We start from the raw sequence: 20,965 nt of genomic DNA, 5'->3' as shown, positions 1-20,965 counted from the left end.
CTTCTGCCTCATCCCCCTTCTCCAGTCATTTGAATTATAGGTGTGTACCACCACCCAGTAGCTGTTATGAATTTTAAATCCCTTGAAGGTATATTCATTTTGTCTACTATAAATGCAGGTATTGTGGAGTGAGTTGATTTAAAAGCATTTTGAACTTTATTTTTTAAAATATTTTTAGTTGTCAATGGGTTTTTATTTTATTTATTTTATGTGGTACTGAGAATGGAACCCAGTGCCTCACACGTGCCAGGCAGAAGCACTCTACCCATTTTGAACTTCAATTCAATCATTTTTCCTATTTCTCTCATGACTTAAAATTTTATTTTTTTATTTAGTTATTGGTACTAGGGATTGAGCCCAGGGGTACTCTAACATACAGCTACATCCCCACTCCTTTTTTTTTTTTTAAACTTAAGGCAGGGTCTCACTAAATGGCTGAGACTGGCCTCAAATTTGTAATCCTGCTTTCTTAGTCTAGAGAATATCAGGGAATACAGGCATGCACCACTGTGCAAACTTGACTTAACATTTTAGTCCAAAAATGCTGATTTCTTATTTTACTAAACCTTTGCAAACAAGAGCCCAGGTGTTTAAGCAATCCTGTATCAATGGACATTTAAAGTGTTTCTAAAATATTTTGTGATTACAAACCTTATTGTAATGAGTAATCTTTCTTTACACAAGTCATTTCACACATGTGGGAGCAGAACAAATAGCTAGTTAACTAAATGGTTTACAAACATCTAAGACAGTAACAGCATCTCTTTTAGAGAGACCTCCCTTATAAACTACTATGTAGTAGCATCACTAACTGACATGGTACCAAAAACACTATCTCTAATAGGTATAAGCACTTTAGTTCTCTTCTTTCCCAAACCTGCTCCCCCTCTTACCTTGGCTTTAATGGCTTACCATATACATGGTCACCCAGAATAGAAAAGTCAGTAATCTTTGATGCCTTCCTCTCTCACCCTTGTTCATTCTCTGGTTTTACAAGATGTGAACCCACCATCCTCTGCATTTTCTTGGCCACTAGTTGAGGTCTATTTTTTCTGTTGTTGAGACAATTACAGAATTCATTTTATTATCAATGTTTATTGCCTTCTCTGGGCTATGCACTGGAAATAGTCAGGAGTAGACCAGATAGCAGGGAAGTTAGGAAGTCAAACAAGCCTGCCTCACTATCTCCTTCCTAAATATGTTTAGTGCATATGTGACATATTTTGGTCAAAATGAAACAAAAGAAAATAGAAACAAACTTTCAATGCATTTAAATTATACATGAAACCTCTATGTACTAGCATGGAATATCTTGGCAGGGAGGTGCACACCTGTAATCCCCCTACTGAGGAGGATGAGGCAGGAGAATCACAAGTTTGAGGCCAGTTTTGGCAATTTAGCAAGACTGTCTCAAAATAAAACACAAAAAGGACTCGGGATGTGGCTCCTCAGTAGAGCACCTCTGAGTTCAATTCCCAGTACCAACACAAAAAATAAACAAAATCAGGCTTTATTCTCGTGTCATATCCATCTTGCTTTTCCTATCTAACAACCCCACTCTTCCCATTCATTCCCCTCTTACTGTGTTGAAACTGTATGTGAGTTGCCCTGGTTGTGTACCAGCTGACTTGGTTTCTCCTAAATGCCTGGCTCCTTTAGCACAATGAAAAGTGCTCAATAAATACTTGTTAGTTACATGAAAAGAGGATATATGTGTGACTCAGTTTTATAAATTTAGATCTTGTCATGTGAGGTTTGTTTGCTTGTTTGTTTTTGGTGGTACTAGTGACTGAAGTTGCTTCACCCCTGAGCGACATCCTTGTTATCTTTTTTTTTTTTTTTTTTTGAGACAGGATTTCCCTAAGTTACCCAGGCTGGTCTCAAACTATTGATCTTCCTATCTTAGCCTTCCAAATTGCTGGGGTTTCAGGTGTGTATCACTGCACCCACGTGATTTTCATTTTTTATTTTTGTGGTACTGGGGGTAAAATTCAAGGCCTCCGGTTTTAGAGGCAAGTACTTCATCATAGAGCTTCATCTCCAGCCACTGGCATACTTTTTTGTTTGCTTTTTGGTACTAAGGATTGAACCCAGGGGTCTCTTATCACTGAGCTACATTCCCAGTCCGTTATTTGTTTGTTTGTTTTAATTTCTAGACAGGGTCTTGCTTAGTTGCTTTGGGCCTCACTAAATTGCTGAGGCTGACCTTGGCCTCCTTCTGTCTCAGCCTCCTGAGCCACTGGGATTACAGGTGTGTGCCACTGTGTCTGGTACTTTTCATATTTTTTATTGGTGCATTATATTATATTATATACAGCCCTATCTTATGTTTTATTTAGAGATCTCACTGAGTTGCTTAGGACCTCACTTTTGCTGAGGCTGGCTTTGAACTCAGGATCCTTCTGCCTCAGTCTCCCGAGTTGCTGGATTACAGGCATACACAACTGTGCCCGGCTGCTTAGTTATCTTTATGAGAACCATCAATAATATTGCTTATACTTGGGGCTGGGGTTGTGGCTCAGTGGTAGAGTGCTTGCCTAGCATGGGTGAGGCACTGAATTCAATCCTTAGCACCACATAAAAAACACATAAAAATTATAGGTTAAATTCCTTAAAAAAAATTGCTTGTACTTATTCATTGTCATTGCAGTATAGTTTGCCATCGTATGTATAAGCAATCATTTATCCTTTCTGTTAATGAGCACTAGTGCTTCTATGAACATTGTACATGTCTTTTGGTGAACATATGTATATATTCAGTTTAATCCTGGAACTAGCATTGCTGGGTCATAAAATATGCATATGTTGAGCTTTCATAAATCTTATCAAGCAATTGTAGTCAGGTGTAGTGGCCCACCCCTGTAATCCCAGTGATTGTGGAATCAGAGACAATCAAATTGTAAATTCAGGGCCACTCTTGACAACTTAGCAAGACCTTATCCCAAAGAATAAAAAGGGCTGGGAGTGTAACTCAGTGGTAAAGTTCCCCAGGTTCAATTCACAGTACAAAAAATTAAAATTAAAAAAATCAAAACATCAAACAACTGATTTTTCCAGTTAGAACTTCCTTTATGGAGTGGAATTAAAGATCAGTGGTAGAATATGTGCCTAGCCTGTGCACGGACCTGGGTTCAATCCCTGCCACCAAACGAACAAGCAAAAACAAAAGTAAAAACCTGCTGGATTTTGCTTATGACATTCTCAATCTATGGATTTGCTTGGAGAGATCAGTGTTGTTTGGATAGGAAACTTCCACTCTATGACCATTGTACCTCTTTATGTTATTTTCTTTCCTTTTCTGTCCCCCCCCCCCCCCCCCCCCCCCCGTTGTTGGGTATTAAAGGTAGGACTTTGTGCATGCTAGGCAAAGGGTCTACCTCAGATCTACACACCTATAATCCCTATTTATGTAAGGCTTATGGAATTCTTTACTTTAATAATATTTTGTAGTTTTCCATAATTCACTCCCCAACCACCTACTGGGGATAGAACTCAGCGCCTTACATATGCCAAAGTGCTCTACCAGTGAGTCACATCCCCAGCCCTTATTTCAATTCACTTTATTCCTGGGTATTTCATAATTTTTGTTGTTGCCCATGTTGGGGGCCGTTTATTTTGTTACCTTGAAATATTGGCAAGCAAATAGTTTGCTTGTTTCTTTTGTACTGAGGTGGTTTTTTTGGGGTGGTACTGGGGAATCGAACTCAAGGCCTTGTGCTTGTGAGGTAAGCACCCTACCAGCTGAGCTATCTCCCAGCCCTTATACTGAGGATTTAACGGAGGTATGTATTTACTACTAAGCTACACCTCTGGTCCTATTTCTTTATTTCTTTATATTTATTTTGACACAGTGTCTGTCTAAATTGCTGAAGGTCTCACACTAAATTGCTGAGGTTGGCTTTAAACTTGGGAGCTTCCTGCCTCAGTCTCCCGAGTGTCTAGGATTACAGGCCCGTACCAACACTCCAGGTTACAATTTATTTTAATTGTACAATAAGGAGTTAGATTTTCCAGAGATACTTTTAGGCCAAGAAAAAAAATTACTCATCTTTTGTCATGCTCAGTTCGGCTTACCTTACCCTTTGTGGGATTTTTTTTTTTTTGTGTGTGTGTGTGTGTGTGTGTGTGTGTGTGTGTGAGCTGGGGATTGAACCCAGGGCCTTAGTGCTTGCGAGGCGAGCACTCTACCAACTGAGCTATCTCTGCAGTCCTTACCCTCCCCTTTGTATCTCAAAAATATAGTTAATTCAAATCAATAATTTCCACCCTAAAAAATTCTACGACTTATTCCCCCCGCCCCCAACCCCTGCTTTTTAACTTTTGAGACAGAGCTCTCCCTAAATTGCTAGGAATGGACTTCAACTTGCAGTCCTTCTGCCTCAGATGCCTGCTAAGATTACAGGCCTGAGCCACTGAGCCCAGCTGACTTATATCACTTCTAAAGTCATCTAGCAATTTGCTTTTGGCTCGAGCATTCCTCATGTAAGTTGTAACTTAGCATTTTGAGACATGGAATACTGTATTTATTAAACAGTGATAGAAGTATTTTTAAAAGATGGTGAAGGCTTTTCTTTTTTCCTATACTGGGGATTAAAGTTGGCTTCACACATGCTAGGCAAAACTACCACTGAAGTACATCTCCAGCCTGGTACAGGATTTTATGGACATAGAGTAGGAATTTTGGCTAACTACATTTTTGCAAGTAATTTTTAGTGTGTGTAAAAGCTAGCAAAACCAAAACATAGTTGTTTGTACAATGTGTTTCTACATAGGGTATAAGAGGGTGGGGTCTTTAATTATGTCACTAGCCAGATTATTTTGGTATGGCATCATGTATTTAATTAACATTTAATTGAGTGACTAGACAGCAGATTGTGAGTTGATCTAGTCAGAGTGCAATAATCTCTCATATTTATTTACTCTAGCTAATGTGGGTTCCCCCATCAAAATGTCAAAAGGTATGTGGTTAGACTAAATAGGAGCATATTATATAACACTCCAAAGTGTGCTGTGTTTATTACCATGCTTTTTTTTTTTTTTTAAGTATTGGGAATTGAAATCAGGGGCATGCTGGGCATGGCAGCATACACCTACAATCCCCAGTGACTTGGAAGGCTGAGGCAAGGGGATTGCAAGTTCAAAGCCAGCTTTAGCAATTTAGCTAGGTCCTAAGCAACTCAGTGAGACTCAGTCTTAAAATAAAAAATAAAAAGGGTTAGGAATGTGGCTCAGTGGTTGAGTTCCTGGGTTCAATTCCCAGTTCCAAAAAGAAAAAAGAAAGAAATCAGGGGCATGCTACCCTACCACTGAGCTGCATCTCCATCCCTTTTTCTTTTTATTTTGAGATAGGGCCTCACTATGACACTGGCCTTGAACTTGCAATTCAAGTTCAAGTCCTGCCTCAGCCTCCCAAATTCCTGGATTACAGGCATGTACCATCACATGAAAGTCCATGCTATCTTCTTAAGGAAGGCAAATTTCACTGGAAAAAGTGTGTTATCTACACAGGTTATATTTGAAAAGCTAATAATTAAGGAGTGTTAAATGACCCAAATTAACCCACTGCCTGTATACTACTACAGGGGTCTTTCTAGGTGATAACTGTCTAGTTCCAGAGATGTCATTCATAATTCCTTGACATACTTGTTTTATTTTATCTTACCATTTTTGGTGGGAGCTTGAACTGGGTCTCATCTCACTTGGCGGTTGCTTGTCTCATTTTTAAAACAGCTGGATCTTATTTTGGCATGTGTTGCATATGGCATATGGAGCAAATTTTTGCTACCAACTCCTTCAATTGAGGGCAGATGTTATATGTCCTTAAATATGCCTTTAAGGAATCTCTTTGTATCACACTGACTTTAGTAGCATACTGCACCCAAAGAACTGGATGGATGTAGGAAGCAAAATCTTTGGTGTCTAGTGTACTTATGTTCATAAACCCTGAATACCTCAAGGAAATTATGCTGATATTGATTGATTCTGATTTGTGGGTTGTTAATTTCTGGAATTTTACCACTATTATTCAAGTCTTATCTTGCCATTTTGTAAATATCACCTTAGAATGTGTGAAACTAGTGAACATTGTAATCTATTGTCCATATGATCCATGTTATGCTATTATATAATGGGAGGACCCTAGTATGGTACATGTTTATTTTTCTACAGAGAACAGCTCCCAATCTCTTTAATTAATCAACCTCAGCTTTAATTCCAGAATAGTAGTTGCAGAGTTGATGGTACCAGCCAGGTGTCATAGCACTTGGCTGTAATCTCAGGATCCCTGAAGCTATAGCAGGAGGATTGCAAGTTTAAGGTCTGCCTGAGCAACTTAATGAGACTTTCAGCAACTCTGTGGGACCCTGTCTCAAAAAAAAAAAAAAAAAAAAAGTATGGGGGATATAGCTCATTGGTAAAGTGCCCCTGGGTTCAATCCCCAGTACCAAAAAAATTAAAATGTGGTATCAAAGCTATAACACTTAGGGACCTTTTCAAGTAATCAGCCATAATGAGACTATAGGATATGACACAGTGTTATCAGGAAAGGCAGAAGAATCTCACACAACTTAGCAAATACATGAAATTAATCTAAGAAATTTAGTGACTTTCCTTGATCATAAGAATCACTGCTCATATGAGTATCCAAAAGTTGTTGGTTAATTGTCAGCTCTTCATGCTTCCTCTGAATGCAGCCAAAGAGAAATCTTTGTTTTAATTGTAATTTAATTATGTCCTGTTATTACCCAGTCACTTTTTTTATTTTAAGTTTTCTTAGTTGCAGATGGACACTATCTTTATTTTATTTATCTTTATGCGCTGAGGATCAAACCCAGTTCCTCATGCGTGCCAGGTGAGCACTCTGCCACTGAGCTACAACCCCAGCACCCCCAGTCACTGTCTTTAAAGAAAGCCATGATATAATCCTGAAGTGAGATGCTTAAATTACTTCCGAATTAGAAGTGAGATGCTTAAATTACTTCCAAAGCCAAAACTGAGAATATATGAAGAGCTAGCAGCACATCATAGTTTTTAAAAGATGATTGCTGAGCAAATGATTGAAATTAATTTTTTACATATAATGTGTGTGTGCGTGTGTGTGTGTTTGTGTGTGTGTGTATGTACGAACATATGATAGCTGCACCAGGTGTGGTGACTCTCATCTGTAATTTTGACTACTTGAGGCTCAAGCAGGAGGCTCGCAAGTTCCATCCACGTCAGCCTGGACAACTTAGCCAGGCCCTGTCTCAAAAATGAAAAAAGGGCTGAGGATGTAACTCAGTGGTAGAGCTCTTGCCTAGCATTTGTAAGGCCCTGGGTTCAGTCCCCAGTATCTCAAAAGAGAAAAACAAAAATCTGTATTTAAACGTTCCATTTTATTTATTTATTTATGGTACTGGAGTTGAATCCAATGATACTCTACTACTGAGCTACATTCTCAATCATTTATATATTTCATTTTGAGACAGGAACTTGCAATACTCTTGCCTCAGCCTCCCAAATTGCTGGAACTACAGGCATGTGCCACTGCACCGGGCTACATTTTTGACTTTATGCCATATGTATGTAATATGCTATTTTGCAATTAGTACTCCAAAACATCGTTTTGGGAGTTTATCCTCCCCCCCCCCCACACACACACACTTTTCTAGTTCTGGGAATCAAACCCAGGACCTTGAGCATGCTCTAGGCAAGTGCTCTACCACTGAGCTATACCCCCAGCTTTTGGGGTTCATGTTATCTTCAAGTATCAAAAATACTAGGATCAGCCAGTTGTGATGGCACATGTCTGTTATACCAGCAGTTTGGGATACTGAGGCAGGAGCATCACAAATTCAAAGCCATCCTCAGCAATTTAGCAGGGTCCTGGTCAACATAGTAAGACCCTGTCATAAAGAAAAAAAGAAAGAAAGAGAGCGAGAGAGAGAGTTGGGGAAAGAGGTTGGGGATGTAGATCCATGGTAAAGTACTCCTGGGTTCAATCCCCAGTCGTCCCCTCTCCCCAGTAATGTAGCTGTGCCCAGTATCACATGCCTAGCCAGCGACCCAGGATGGTGAGGTACAGGGATCCTAAATTTGAAACCAGACTAGACATTTATTGGTACTGGTAACTGAACACAGGGAGTTCTACCTCTGAGTTACAGCCCACATCCCAGTGTTTTTGAGACAGGGTCTCACTAAGTTGCTGAGACTGGCTTTGAAATTGCAATCCTCCTGCCTCAGCCTCCCGAGTGGTTGGGATTACAGGCATGGACACACCTGGCATCCTGGACAATTTAGTAAGACCCTATCTCAAAATGAAAAAAAAAAGGTCTGGGGGGTATAGTTCAGTGACAATGAACCTCTGGGTTCAGTTCCCAGTATGGGAAGTGGCAGTGAGAGGGATGTTAAAACTGTCTGCCTGTGTCGTTTAAAATTACCACAGGCCAGGTGTGCTGGCATAGACTGGCGATCCCAGCAGCTGGAGAAGCTGCATCACAAGTGCAAAGCTATCCCTCAGCAATTTAGTGAGACCCTGTCTCAAAAGAAAAATAAAAGTTGCTGGAGATGTAGCTCAATCCCTGCTACAAATAAATTAATTAATTAAATAAAATAACTTCAGCATACAATTTTACTTTAATTTTTGCAGTACTGGGACTTGAACTCACAGGTATTCTAATACCGAGCTACAGCCCTATTTATTTTCAGGCAGGGTTTTTTCTAAATTGCCCACACTATTCTTAAATTTGGGTCTCCTTCTTTCTCAACCTTTTGAGTAGCTGGGATTATAGACATAAACCAGTGCACCTGGCCTGCCATATGCATTTATAATTGACTTTATGCTAATATACAAATCTTGGGAAATTAAAAATTCTCAAAAAGGTAAAAGTATCACAAAAAGTCAAAAGTATGTTTTTCTAATTGTAAATGAAACTTATTTATTTACAATACTAGGGATTCAACCTAGCGATATTCTACCACTGAGCTACATCCTCATTCTATTTATTTATTTATTTGGGATTGGAAATTGAACCCAGGGACATTCTACCATTGAGCCATAGCCCCAGTCCAATTAATTTATTATTTGCTTATTTTTAAAAAATTGTTTTGAGTATTGGATTGAATTTAAGGGTACTATACCACTGAGCTACATCTCCAGCCCTTTTTATTTTTTATTTCTCCAAATTACTGAGGCTGTGGAGAGGGATATTGACCAAAGTACATTGTTACGTTGTGTCCATATACTAATATGTAACAACAGATTTCACCATATGTATAACTATAAAAATGTACAATTAAAAAATGTGGAAAGCTGGGCATTGTGGCATTCGCCTGTAATCCCAGCAACTCTGAAGGCTGAGGCAAGAGGATCACAAGTTTCAGGCCAGCCTCAGCAACTTAGTGAAGCCCTAAGGAACTTAATGAAACCCTGTATCAAAATAAAAAGGGCTAGGGATGTGGCTCGGTTGTTAAGCACCCCTGGGTTCAATACCCATTACCAAAAAAAGGAAAAGATAAAATGTGGAGAAAGGGGGAAAAAGTTGCTGAGGCTTTGAACTTAGAATCCTCTTGCCCTAACTTCCTGAATTCCTGGAATTACACGCATGCACCCCTGTGTTCAGCTTCAGTCCCCCATTTTGTATTCTTTTTCTTCTTTTCATTCATTTTCATCTTGGATAGAATCTTGCAAAATTGTCCAGACTAGCCTGGAATTTGGGATCCTCTTGTCTCCACCTCCCAAGTAGCTAAGATAAGAGTACACTCAGCTCCTATTGAAATAGAATTTAGAATTTAGTTGTGGAAGGATACCTATCAGCGAGGCGCGGTGGTGCTCTCCTGGAATCCCAGTGACTCCGGAAGCTGAGGCAGGAGGATCACAGATTCAAGGTCAGCATCAGCAAATTAGCAAGACCCTAAACAACCTCGGGAAACCCTCTCTCAAAATAAAAAGGCCTGGGGGATGTGTAGCTCAGTGACAAAAGTGCCTTTGGGTTCAATCCCCAGTACCAAAAAAAGACACTCCCCCCCAAAAAAAAAGAAAGAAAGAAAAAGAAAAGAAAAAAGAAATAAAGGATACCCACCAAACTGTTGGAAGTGTTTACATATGAGGATCAGATTTGGGGGCAGGGTGAAGGAGACCTATACTAGAAAATAGGTGTTGGGTGCCATGGGTCTTGCCTATTAGAGGAGGAGGAGGAGGAGGAGGCAGGATTCTTCTACCCAAGAGTTCGAGACCATCCTAGATAATACAGCAAGATCTCTATCACCAAAACAAAAGAAAACAAAAAAGCAAAAACAAACAAACATCAACCAAGAGAGAGAGAGAGAAAGAGAAAGAAAAGGAAGTACACGAGAAGCATATATTCCTTTCAGAAATGATACAACATACTAAATCAAAATAATGTAATTGACAGTGTAGAAAATTTAGAATTAGGGGGAAAAAGAAAAGCATGATCATATCACTTACAAGTAACTGTAATGAATGTATTGATGCTTTTACTTCCAATATGTGTTCTGCATGTAAAAAATGGCATAGTCCTCTTCAAATGAAGTAGGATTTTTCTTTTGTTTCCTTCACTTAATATATCATCAGTAACTTGCCACCTAGTAAGAAATTTGTATTTTCTCTTTTTTAAAGTAAGGCTATTGCTCCAATGTTCCATTGCTCTCAGTCTTACCTCAAACTCCTGGACTCAAGCAATATAAAGGGTGTTTAAATGCCTGCATAATTCTTTAGGTAAATAAACATAATTCTTTTTTTGTGACTGAATGATTCCCTTTAGTTTCTTACCATTTTTCAGTTTTCTATCAGGTAGTGAACTTATTTCTGTATAAATTTTGGTTTCTGTTTTGATTTGTTTTCTTGCAGTGCTATCATTAGGTTATTTCAAGGCAAAAATACTAACCACCAACATATTTACTATCTTGCTGATGACTTAATAGCTAATTTTTTCTAATTCTTTACCATTTTTGGAAATGTGAAGTTTACCTAAAGGTATTCTTTGGAGAGCTGCATCAGCATCTTTCTTCCCAAAAAAGAAACTGTAGTCGCAGCCAGGTGTGGTGGTACGTGCCTTTTACCCAGCGATTCAGGAGACTGAGCAGGAGAATAGGAAGTTCAGTCAAGCCTCTGCAACTTACTGAAACACTTAGTAATTTAGGGATCCCATGTCTCAAATAAAAACTAAAGAGAACTGGAGGTGTAGCTCTTGGTCAAGAATCCTTGATTTCAATCCTTAGTACCAAAAAGAAAACAAAAAACAAACAAACAAACAAAAAAATCAAAAAAACCCCAACCAACCAACCAAACAAACAAACAGGAAAGTAAAAGAAACTCTGTAGTCTCTGTTTTTTTTGTTGTTGTTGTTAATTTTATGAAAGCCAGGTGCAAGCCTGTAATCTCAGTGGCTTTGGAGGCTGAGGCAGGAGGATCACAAGTTCAAAGCCAGCCTAAGCAACTTGGCTCAGTGGTAGAAAATGCCCTTGAGTTCAATCCCTGGTACCAAACAAACAAACAAAAAAAAAACCCCATATCTTATCAAAGCCCTCACAAAGATGATTGAGCCAGCATTTTAGCAAATCTAACTAATGCCTGGATTCTAGCCAGATCAGATTAGGCATTCGGTATATTTTTAGCTACTACCATGGAAAAATCAGAATTTGAAAATGACTATTATATTAGTGTGTTAGTACTGCTAAACTTACCACACGTTTTTGTTCAGTGTGCAAGAATTCCTAGGACTAACTTGATCCTCGTGTAAGTGATACCAGCACCAGTCTTTAACATGGTGTTTTAGAAATCATAAAAACAACCTCAGAGCTTTAGCAGTTAGCAGTGGCAAATGCCTGTAGTCTACTTAGGAGGCTGACACAGAATTGGTATCATGAGGATAGTGAACCCCCCGACTCGTCCACTCCCTCAACAAGCCAGAAAAAGAGGAAAGAAACAACAAAGCAACCGCATTAAAGGTACTTGATGTGGATGGACTTCAGTGCCCATTCCACTGCCTCAAAACTGTATGTGAAAAAAAAATTATTTTCTTGAACTGGGGATTGAACCCAGGAATGCTTTACTGCTGTGCCAAGTTCCCCAGTTTTTGTTTTTGTTTTTTTTTTGGTACCAGGGATTGAACCCAGGGAAACTGAGTTCACCTCCCCAGCCCTTTTTATTTTATTTTGAGACAGGTTCTCCCTAAGTTGCTTAGGGTCTCACTAAAAATTGCTGAAACTGGCTTTGAACTTTTGATCCTCCTGTCTCAGCCTCCCGAGTCTCTGAGATTACAGGTGTACGCCACGGGGCCCAACTGCAATATATTGTTTGTACATGCATTTTCCTGGAGAAATGATGGTCCATAGTTCTTAGCAGAGAAATATAAATCATAACCCCCACTCCCCAAAGTAAAAGAACGGGACTTTCTTAAGACTTAAAGAATGCAGTTGACAACTGTTCTGGCTGGGGAATGTAGCTCAGTGGTAGAACACTTGCCTCTCATGTGTGGAGACTCTGGTGTTGCATCCCCAGCACCAAAAGCAAAATAAAACAAACAAAAAAGAGCACAGATAGACAACTGCTTTGTGGTTAAGGGGAAAACATCTTAGAGTTTAGCTTTCCCCTTGTGGAATCATTGTGAGAAGGGACCTACTTGTATCATTGAGAACGTCATATTGTGAAGCAGGGGTGCTGACAAGGAGCAGAGAGGATGTGTTTAAAGGATTTGGTGCTGACTCTGTTACCTGGTAGTTGCTTAGAAATACTGGTACTTGTTGTATCCTTGAAGGGATTTGTGTATTCATCTCATTACTGTCACCTATTTTCCCTCTTGCCATTTTATTCATGCTATTTAGAGGAAAATAACTGAGGTCCTCAGAAATATCCAGGACACACCATTTCTTAGTATCTGCAGAGCATTTTTCCTGTTGGAGGCTTACGATACATTATGAATGAATTGCTTTTCTGTTCCCATGTGATGCAGAATTATAGTTGTGGTTTCCAGTGAGACGACCATGCTGCAGTTATTTTCTTCTTCTTATGTAATGAGAGGGTTTTGGTGTTTCTGGTGTGTTTTAGACATTTACATTATACGGCTTATTTGTATATCATCTTTCATACACTGTACCATTTTGTGGTGAGTTTCCTGTTAAAGAGCAAAAGTTGGGTCAAGGCAGGAGGAAGTGGGAGGACAATACAGTGGAAGGTTAGTTTATCCAAGCCGTGGGACCAAATAGGATGGGTATAGGTTAGATTTAGAGAGAAGTTTGTTTGTGTGTGTATAATTTATTTGAGTTAATACATCTCAGAGACTGAGGCTGGAGTGTCACAGTTGGAGGCCAGCCTCAACAACTTAGTGAGACACCGTCTTAAAAAAAAAGAAAAAGAAAAAGGCTCGAGAATGTTGCTTACTGGTAGAGCATCCTTGATTTCAATCCCTAGTACTACCACCAATTAAAAAAAAAAAAAAAAAAGTTATCCTGGGTGCAGTGGTGCCCGCCTGTAATAATCCTAGTGGCTCTGGACTGAAGCAGGAGAATCGGAGTTCAAAGCCAGCCTCAGCAAAAGCAAGACACTAAGTAACTCAGGGTGACCCTGTCTCTAAGTAAAATACAGGGGACTGGGGTTGTCACTCAGTGGTTGAGTGTCCCTGAGTTCAATCCCCAGTACCTCCCTGCCCCTGGGGGGAGGGGGGGTAGTTAGTACAGAATTTCAGGGAGATTTTGTCTACTAGGAGACAGAAATTAAATTTCTCTCTCTCTCTCTCTCTCTTTTTTTTAAGTTTATTTTTAGTTGTCAATGGACCTGTCAAGGGCCCTGCTGTCATTATTTACCTAACCCTATTTTATAGAAACCCTTCCTGTTCACACTGAGACCATAAAACAAAAATCAATATAACAGGGAAAACAGAACAGAACAGTATTGTACTTTTTTTTCTCTCTCTTCTTTGTAAAGAACCAACAACCAGGGGCTGGGGTTCTGACTCAGTAGTAGAGTGCTTGCCTAGCATGTATGGGGCATTGGGTTGGATTCTCAGCACCACTTATAAATAAGTAAAGGCCCATCAACAACTAAAAGTTTATATATTTAAAAGGGGGAAAAAAAAGAAAAGAACCAACAACCAGAGGTCTCTGTCTTCATAGTGGATAAATTGTAACAAAATTCAACCTCCTTTCACTTGAAACACAGAAAGCTGATAAAGGAGAGGACAGAAACTAATATTTAATGAGAATCTAGACAAGGATTCTTTTTTGTTTGTTTTTTGTGTTGTAGATTGAACCCGGGGCCTTTTGAGAATTCTCATGTTGAAGACTTGGAAATAAACACTTTTAAATATGTTTAAGGGGCTGAGTTTTTGGCTCAGTGGTAGAGTGCTTACCTAGCATGTGTGAGGCACTAGGTTCGATCCTCATCACCACATAAAAATAAATAAATAAAATAAAGGTCTATTGACAACTAAAATAATATTTTAAAAAATGTGCTTGATTTTGTATGAGTAGCAAGTATTAGAGTTAACTTTTGTGTGTGTGTGTGTGTGTGTTGCTGGGGATTTGAACCCAGGGCCTTGTGCTTGCAAGGCAAGCACTCTACCAACTGAGCTATCTACCCAGCCCCTTAGAGTTGCCTTTTTTACCACAATAAAATAATTAAATAATATTATTACTATGACTACTGTTAATATTTGTGGTACTGGCTTTTTTTTTTTTTTTTTCCCCTGTAGTGCTGGGGATCGAACCCAGGACCTTGTGCTTGCAAGGCAGGCACTCTACCGAGTGAGCCATCTCCCCAGCCCATGGCACTGGCTATTGAACCCAGCAACACTCTACCACTGAGATACCTCAGTGGTTTTTTTGCTTTTTTTGAAACAGGGTCTCGGTATGTTGCCTAGACTGGCCTCAAATTTACAATTCTCCTGTTTCAGCCACTTGAGTAGCAGGGATTTCAGGTGTGCTTCACCATGTCCAGCTTAAAATTCACCCTTTTAAAGTGTATACTTACATGGTTGTGGCAGTCATCATCAGTATTTAATTCTAGAACATTTTCATTAACTGTCACGAGCAGTGAGTAAGAGAGGAATCAAGTTTGGTTCCAACAAGTGTATTTTATTCATGCAATGCACACTCTAACATTCCTAATAATAGCAAGTCACAAATACATTGAAGATTCACTCCCTTGTTCACCTAGGGTTCAATCCCCATGGACTTACTCAATGCAATGTCTCTTAGCCAAGAAGTCAGTCAGCAAGACCGAGGGGATTCTTCTCAACCTTAGCCTCTCTCAGCTCCTCAGATGTCTTTGGATGTCCTCGGGTGTCCAATGAGCTGGAGACTGGATGGCAGTCGTCATTGTGGGAGAGGTGGTCAGTCCATTGTCTGGCCTTGCTGACAATGGTCCATCAACAGTCAGCAATAGTGTGGACAGCAGCCGGGGCAGTCAAGAGACAGAGCGACGTGGAGTCCTCTGGTCATGGTGCTGCTGACAGTTTGCTCCTAAAGTCCAGGGGTTTAAGTGGTGATTTTCAGCCCAGTCATGCTCTGGTCTTCATTGATAAAGACCAGAAAAGGACTAGACTAGGAGCCACCACTCAAATCATAGATGAAGGGTCATATGGACATTGTTCAGGAGTGTCATCCTGCCACACAGCAAGTTTGTCACCAGGCGCCTTTTATGATTTTAGTTTCACAAGTCCAGGCAAATACCAAATACAGCTTATTATTACTATATAACTAACAACTGTAGCAATTCCTATTATTTCCTTGTCTCATTATATTATCCCTTTAGAAACCCAGAACCATTATATAGCATTTACCTGTTCTTCTGTACCCCATTCCCTGGTTACTACTAATCTGCTTTTTGTTTCTATGGATCTATCTATCTATTCTGGACTTTTTCTACAAATGAAATCATACAATATATTCTCTTTTGTGACTTGCTTCTTTCACTTCACATATTTTTTGAGGTCTGGGGATTGAACCCAGGGCCTCAAACATGCTACGCTCATGCTCTACCCCTGAGCAACATCTTCAACCCTACTTTGCATGTTTCAAAGTTCATCCACATGCCATGTATCAGTACTCTGCTGTATTTGATGGCTCAGAATATTTCATATATTACTTACTCATTAACATTAACATTTTATATATTCATTCATCAGGCGACAGATGAATGTTTCCACTTTTTATTACTTAAACAATTAATTATTGTTGTGGCACTAATAATTTAATCCAGGGGTGCTCTATCACTGAACTACATCACCAGCCCCTTTTAGTTCTCATTTTGAGACAGTGTCTCTCACTGTTTCCCAGGCTGGCCTCAAACTTTTGATCTTCCTGCCTCACACTGCCACCAAGCTGGGTTAACTCTGGTTTTGATTTGCATTTCTCTAATAATTAATGCTGTTGAGTACCTTTTTATATGCTAATAGACCATTTGTATATGGAGATATGTCTTGCTGTTCACCTATTCCTTAAATTTAGTTAATTGGGGCTGGGGATGTAGTTCTGTGTAGTTCAGTGGTAGAGTGCTTGCCGGGTTTTAAAAAAAAAAAAAAAAAATTCTTTTTGTCCTTGACTGTCCAGGATTCCTTGTGTGTTGTGGATTCTAGATTCCTATAAAATATATAATTTCCAAGTATTTTCTCTTTATGATGCCTTTTCACTTTCTAGTGTTTGAAACATAAAATTTTCAATTTTTTGAGAAATTCTATTTTACCGATTTTTTATCCAGTAGCTTGTGCTGAATTTCTTCTCTTCATTTTTGTAATACAAAATTATAAGTGGATTCACTCTGTATTGTGTAGAAACTTCACTGCTTTGACTGAATTGTCTCAAATTATTTTTTCTCTTCTGTATGTAGTATCTGGCGTATGGTGAGCACATAGAAGTTGGTTAAATTGAATATTGATGTTAGATGTGGAATTGGTATGTAGTAAACACTGATATTTGAAGGGATTAATAGCAATTTATCATGTGTTCAGTACCTACTAAGTGCTCATTATTGCATTAAACACTGACATGTTCAGTGTTTCATTTAATTAACAACAATCTTATGAAATGTATATTCTGTTCCCAATTTATGAAGGGAGACACTTAGGCTCATAGAGACTTGGGCCACAGAATTGATACAGGATTAGAGAATCTGACTTGGAGGGCATCCTCTGTGTTCCTCCACAAGCTGTGACCATAAGCAAAATGTTTATGGGTTGAGGGATAATCATGGGGAGAATACTGCTTTTAGATTGTGGAACTTGGAAGGAAATGTTATGATAGAGTCAAAGGTTCAGCCGGGTGTAGTGACACACCTGTAATCCCAGTGACTCAGGAAGCTGACTCAAGAGGATCCCAAATTTGAGGACAGCCTCAGCCGCTTAAGGAGCCCCTTAACAGTACCTGGTCTTAAAATACAAAAGAAGGGGGCTGGGGAGATAGCTCAGTGGGTAGAGTGCTTGCCTTGTAAACACAAGGTCCTGGGTTCGATCCTCAGCACCAAAAAAAAAAAAAACAAAAACAAAAACAAAAGAAGGGGCTGGGGTTGTAGCTCAGTGGTAGAGCACTTGCCTAGCACATGTGAGGCACTGGGTTCCGTCCTCAGCACCACATAAAAATAAATAAATAAAATAAAGGACTTGTGTCCATTTACTACTAAAAAAATTAAAAAAAAAAAATACAGAAAGAACTGGGGGTGTTGCTCAGTGGCAGAACACCCCTGGATACAACCCCTAGTACCACAAAAAAACAAACAAACACACACACACACACACAAAAAAAAAAAAAAAAAAAAGAAGGAAGGGGGGAAAGAAAGGAAAGAATTCTTACAGGCTCATTTCACAAAAAAATGCAATTTAAAGTTTTTTTAAATTTATTTTTCTGTTTATAGACACCTGACAGAGTGCATTTTGACATACATACATGGGGTATAACTTATTCTAATTAGTATCCCATTTTTGTGGTTGTACATGATGTGTAGTTTTTTAGAATGTTTGGGAGGTGCTGGTTAAAAGCCCCTGGGTTCAATCCCTGGTTAAAAAAAAGAGAGAGAGAACGAGAGAGAGAGAGAGAGAGAGAGAGAGAGAGAGAGAGAAATAGTTTCTAGCTATGTTACTCAGGCTGAACTTGAACTCCTGGGCTTAAACCATTCTACCTCAGCCTCCTGGATAATGGGACTACATGAATCAAATACTTTTAATTTCAGTGTTTTCTTTGACCTATTTTTCTTTTTTTATTTTTACTTATATTTCATGTCACTACTTCACATCCCCTCTGAATCATGGTCTGGCAATTCTTGAGTTCCATGGTAATATTTCACTCTTCCATGCCCTCAAGCAGATGATTTTATATTTTGCCTAGCTTTTCTAATTACCTCTAGCAGGAGAGTTGTTCCAAATTATCAATTCCATTATCACTGAAAATGAAAGTTTTATGCTCTTTTTAAATTCATAAATATAAGATGATGTAAGCCTGGTGTGGTGGAGTTTGTATCTCATCTCTAGCAGCACTCTTGTTTGATAGTAGATTTATCTGGGAGAGTTTCCATTGCCCTAAAATATTGGGTCCTCTGACTATCTCCAATTTTGATACAATATGAGTTTAATTGCTCATTATATTCACTTATACATAGTTGTATTAATTAGTGACAACTACAGTTCTCCAATGTTGTGATTGCACCAACTGGAAATTAGGTGCAGTACAGTTAATAGCACCTTAAGAGTTTTTATCCCGCCGAGAACATTGATCTTGTATAAGATAGTGTTTTCTGTTGAATGAGCTAGGAGGAAAATAGTAATACTTTCTTTTTGAAACATGTAAAACCATTTTCATACATGGTAAGTGATTAGGAGAATGTTTGGTACAGCCAGGTGTGGTGGAGCACTCCTGTAATTCCATTGAATTTGGGAGACTGAGGCAAGGGGATCATATGTTCAAGGCCAGCCTTAGCAACTTAGTGAGCCGGTAGTAATTTAGCAAGATCCTTTCTCTAAATAAAAATACAAAGGACTGGGGAAGTAACTCATTGGTAAACCATCTCTAGGTCCAATCCCCAGTCCCTCCACCAATAAACAAACAAAGCAAATAAATAAGATAGGCAAAGCAATTTTTTTCATGTAAATCTAAACAATAAGACAATTGCGTAAGCTTCAGTTTCATACCTATTCAGAGGATTTGGCTTGGATGGTGCTGGTGTTCTAACCCAGTATCTGGAGAACTCAACTGAACTACATACTCAAGTCCCTACCTGTTTTGGGGTTTTTGTTTTTTGATTGTTTTTTTTCCTTCTCCCTTTAGTACTGGGGATTGAACCCAGGAGTGCTCTATCATTGAGTTACATTTCCAGACTTTTTTATTTTTTATTTTGAGACAGGATCTCTTTACATTGCTGAGACTAGCTTTAAACTTGAGATTCTTCTGCCTCAGTCTATGGAGTTGCTGGCATTATAGGTATGCACCACCACACCTGATCAGACTTCTTTTAAAAAGAAAGGAAAACAAAAATTATTATGATACAAACCAAATAGACTAGTAATAAGAAGCAGACTTTTTAGGACTGCAGTGTAGTTCAGTGGTAGAGCATTTGCCAGCCTGCTCAAGGCCCTGGGTTCAATCTCCACACCCCTGCCCCTTAAAAAAAAAAAAAAAGGAGCTACTATTTTTACCAAAAGAAAACAGGACTTCTGCAGAGAAGGGGTTTGATATCAGGTGGATCCTCTTGGGGCAGGAGGTGGGGAGGGAAACCAGGGAATAACCATACTAAATGATCAGACTCCTGCAGGGGGAGTTGGGTCAACCCAGCAACCTAAGATGGTTCTCCATTGTCAGTCTTTCAGGTTTTTTGTGTCCTGCAAGAAGTGAAACCAAACTAATTTTAAAAACTCTGATAGGAAATGGATGTGGTGACCCACACCTGGAATCGCAGGCTAAGGCAGGAGGGTCACAAGTTCAAAGCTATCGTCAGCAGTTTTAAATAAAAAATAAAAAGGGCTGGGATGTGGCTCAGTGATTAAGTACCCCTAGATTCAAACCCCAGTACCAAAAGACAAATAAAAGTCTCTGATATGGGTTGGCATCATGGCACAAGCCTGTAATCCAGGTATTGGGGTGACTGTAGGAGGATTACAAATTTGAAGCCAACCTGGGCAATTTAGCACGATCCTGTCTCAAAATAATATAAATAAGTAAATAAATTGATAAATAGAGCTGGGCATGTACTTAGTAATAGAGCACTTGGCTGGCATGTGGGAGGTCTTAAGTTCAAGTTCTACTACTGGGGGAAAAAATATCAAATCTCTGATAAAACTGTAAAAGGCATGATCAGTTATTTTCTTATTATAAAAGATGGCATTTCAATTTTTTATTTAATCCCAGAATTTTTTACAAACTGACAGCTCCCCAAAATGACATGGATGGGACTAGGTAGACCTAATGTTCAGGTGACTAAAATAGGTCTGGAAATAGAGAGTAGTAATAATGGCTGTACAACATGGTGACCATTTTTAATCACACCAAACTATACCTGGAAAAAGAGATGAAATGATATATTTTGTGTTCCATATATTTGCTTTTATTTATATATTTTTCAGTACTAGGGATTGAACCCAGGGGTGCACTGCTACTGAGGCACATCCCCAGCATTTCTTATTTTTATTTTGAGAGTCTCCTTGGGTTGCGGAGGCTGGCCTTGAATTTGTGATCCTCTTGCTTTAGCCTCCTGTCACTGAGATTAACAGATGTGTGCCATGATGCTGTTTATGTATATTTTACCATGAAAAAACAAAAAGTCTTAAAAAAGGGAAACAGATAAAGCTAACATGTATCTATTTTTTAAACTTGCTTTCAAAAGCTTACTGTATTTGAAAGCTTACAAGAATTTGATCCTGTTTTTGTACCTGTTTCATGGTTGCTTCCTTCCCCACAAAGAGGTTCTTAGAAGTAGTATGGGCTTGGTTAGTGTTTGTACTGGTGGATGTGGTTGGGTCACAATCCATTGGTGTTGCTACAAGTGTTT

The 20,965-nt window shown here is 39.1% G+C and overlaps 1 protein-coding gene across 4 annotated transcripts in view; it reads left to right on the top strand.

Moving 5' to 3' along the window:
* Positions 1-20,965, top strand: part of TET1 (tet methylcytosine dioxygenase 1) — a 134,495-nt gene that overhangs the window by 15,836 nt on the left and 97,694 nt on the right. The gene's annotated exons all lie outside the window — the stretch shown is intronic.

Source organism: Sciurus vulgaris (assembly GCF_902686455.1).
Source record: "Sciurus vulgaris genome assembly, chromosome: 4".
In the NCBI taxonomy this organism is placed as follows: Eukaryota; Metazoa; Chordata; class Mammalia; order Rodentia; family Sciuridae; genus Sciurus; species Sciurus vulgaris.
The sequence above is the reverse complement of the archived record's forward strand: the minus strand, read 5'-3'. Positions and strand labels throughout refer to the sequence as shown.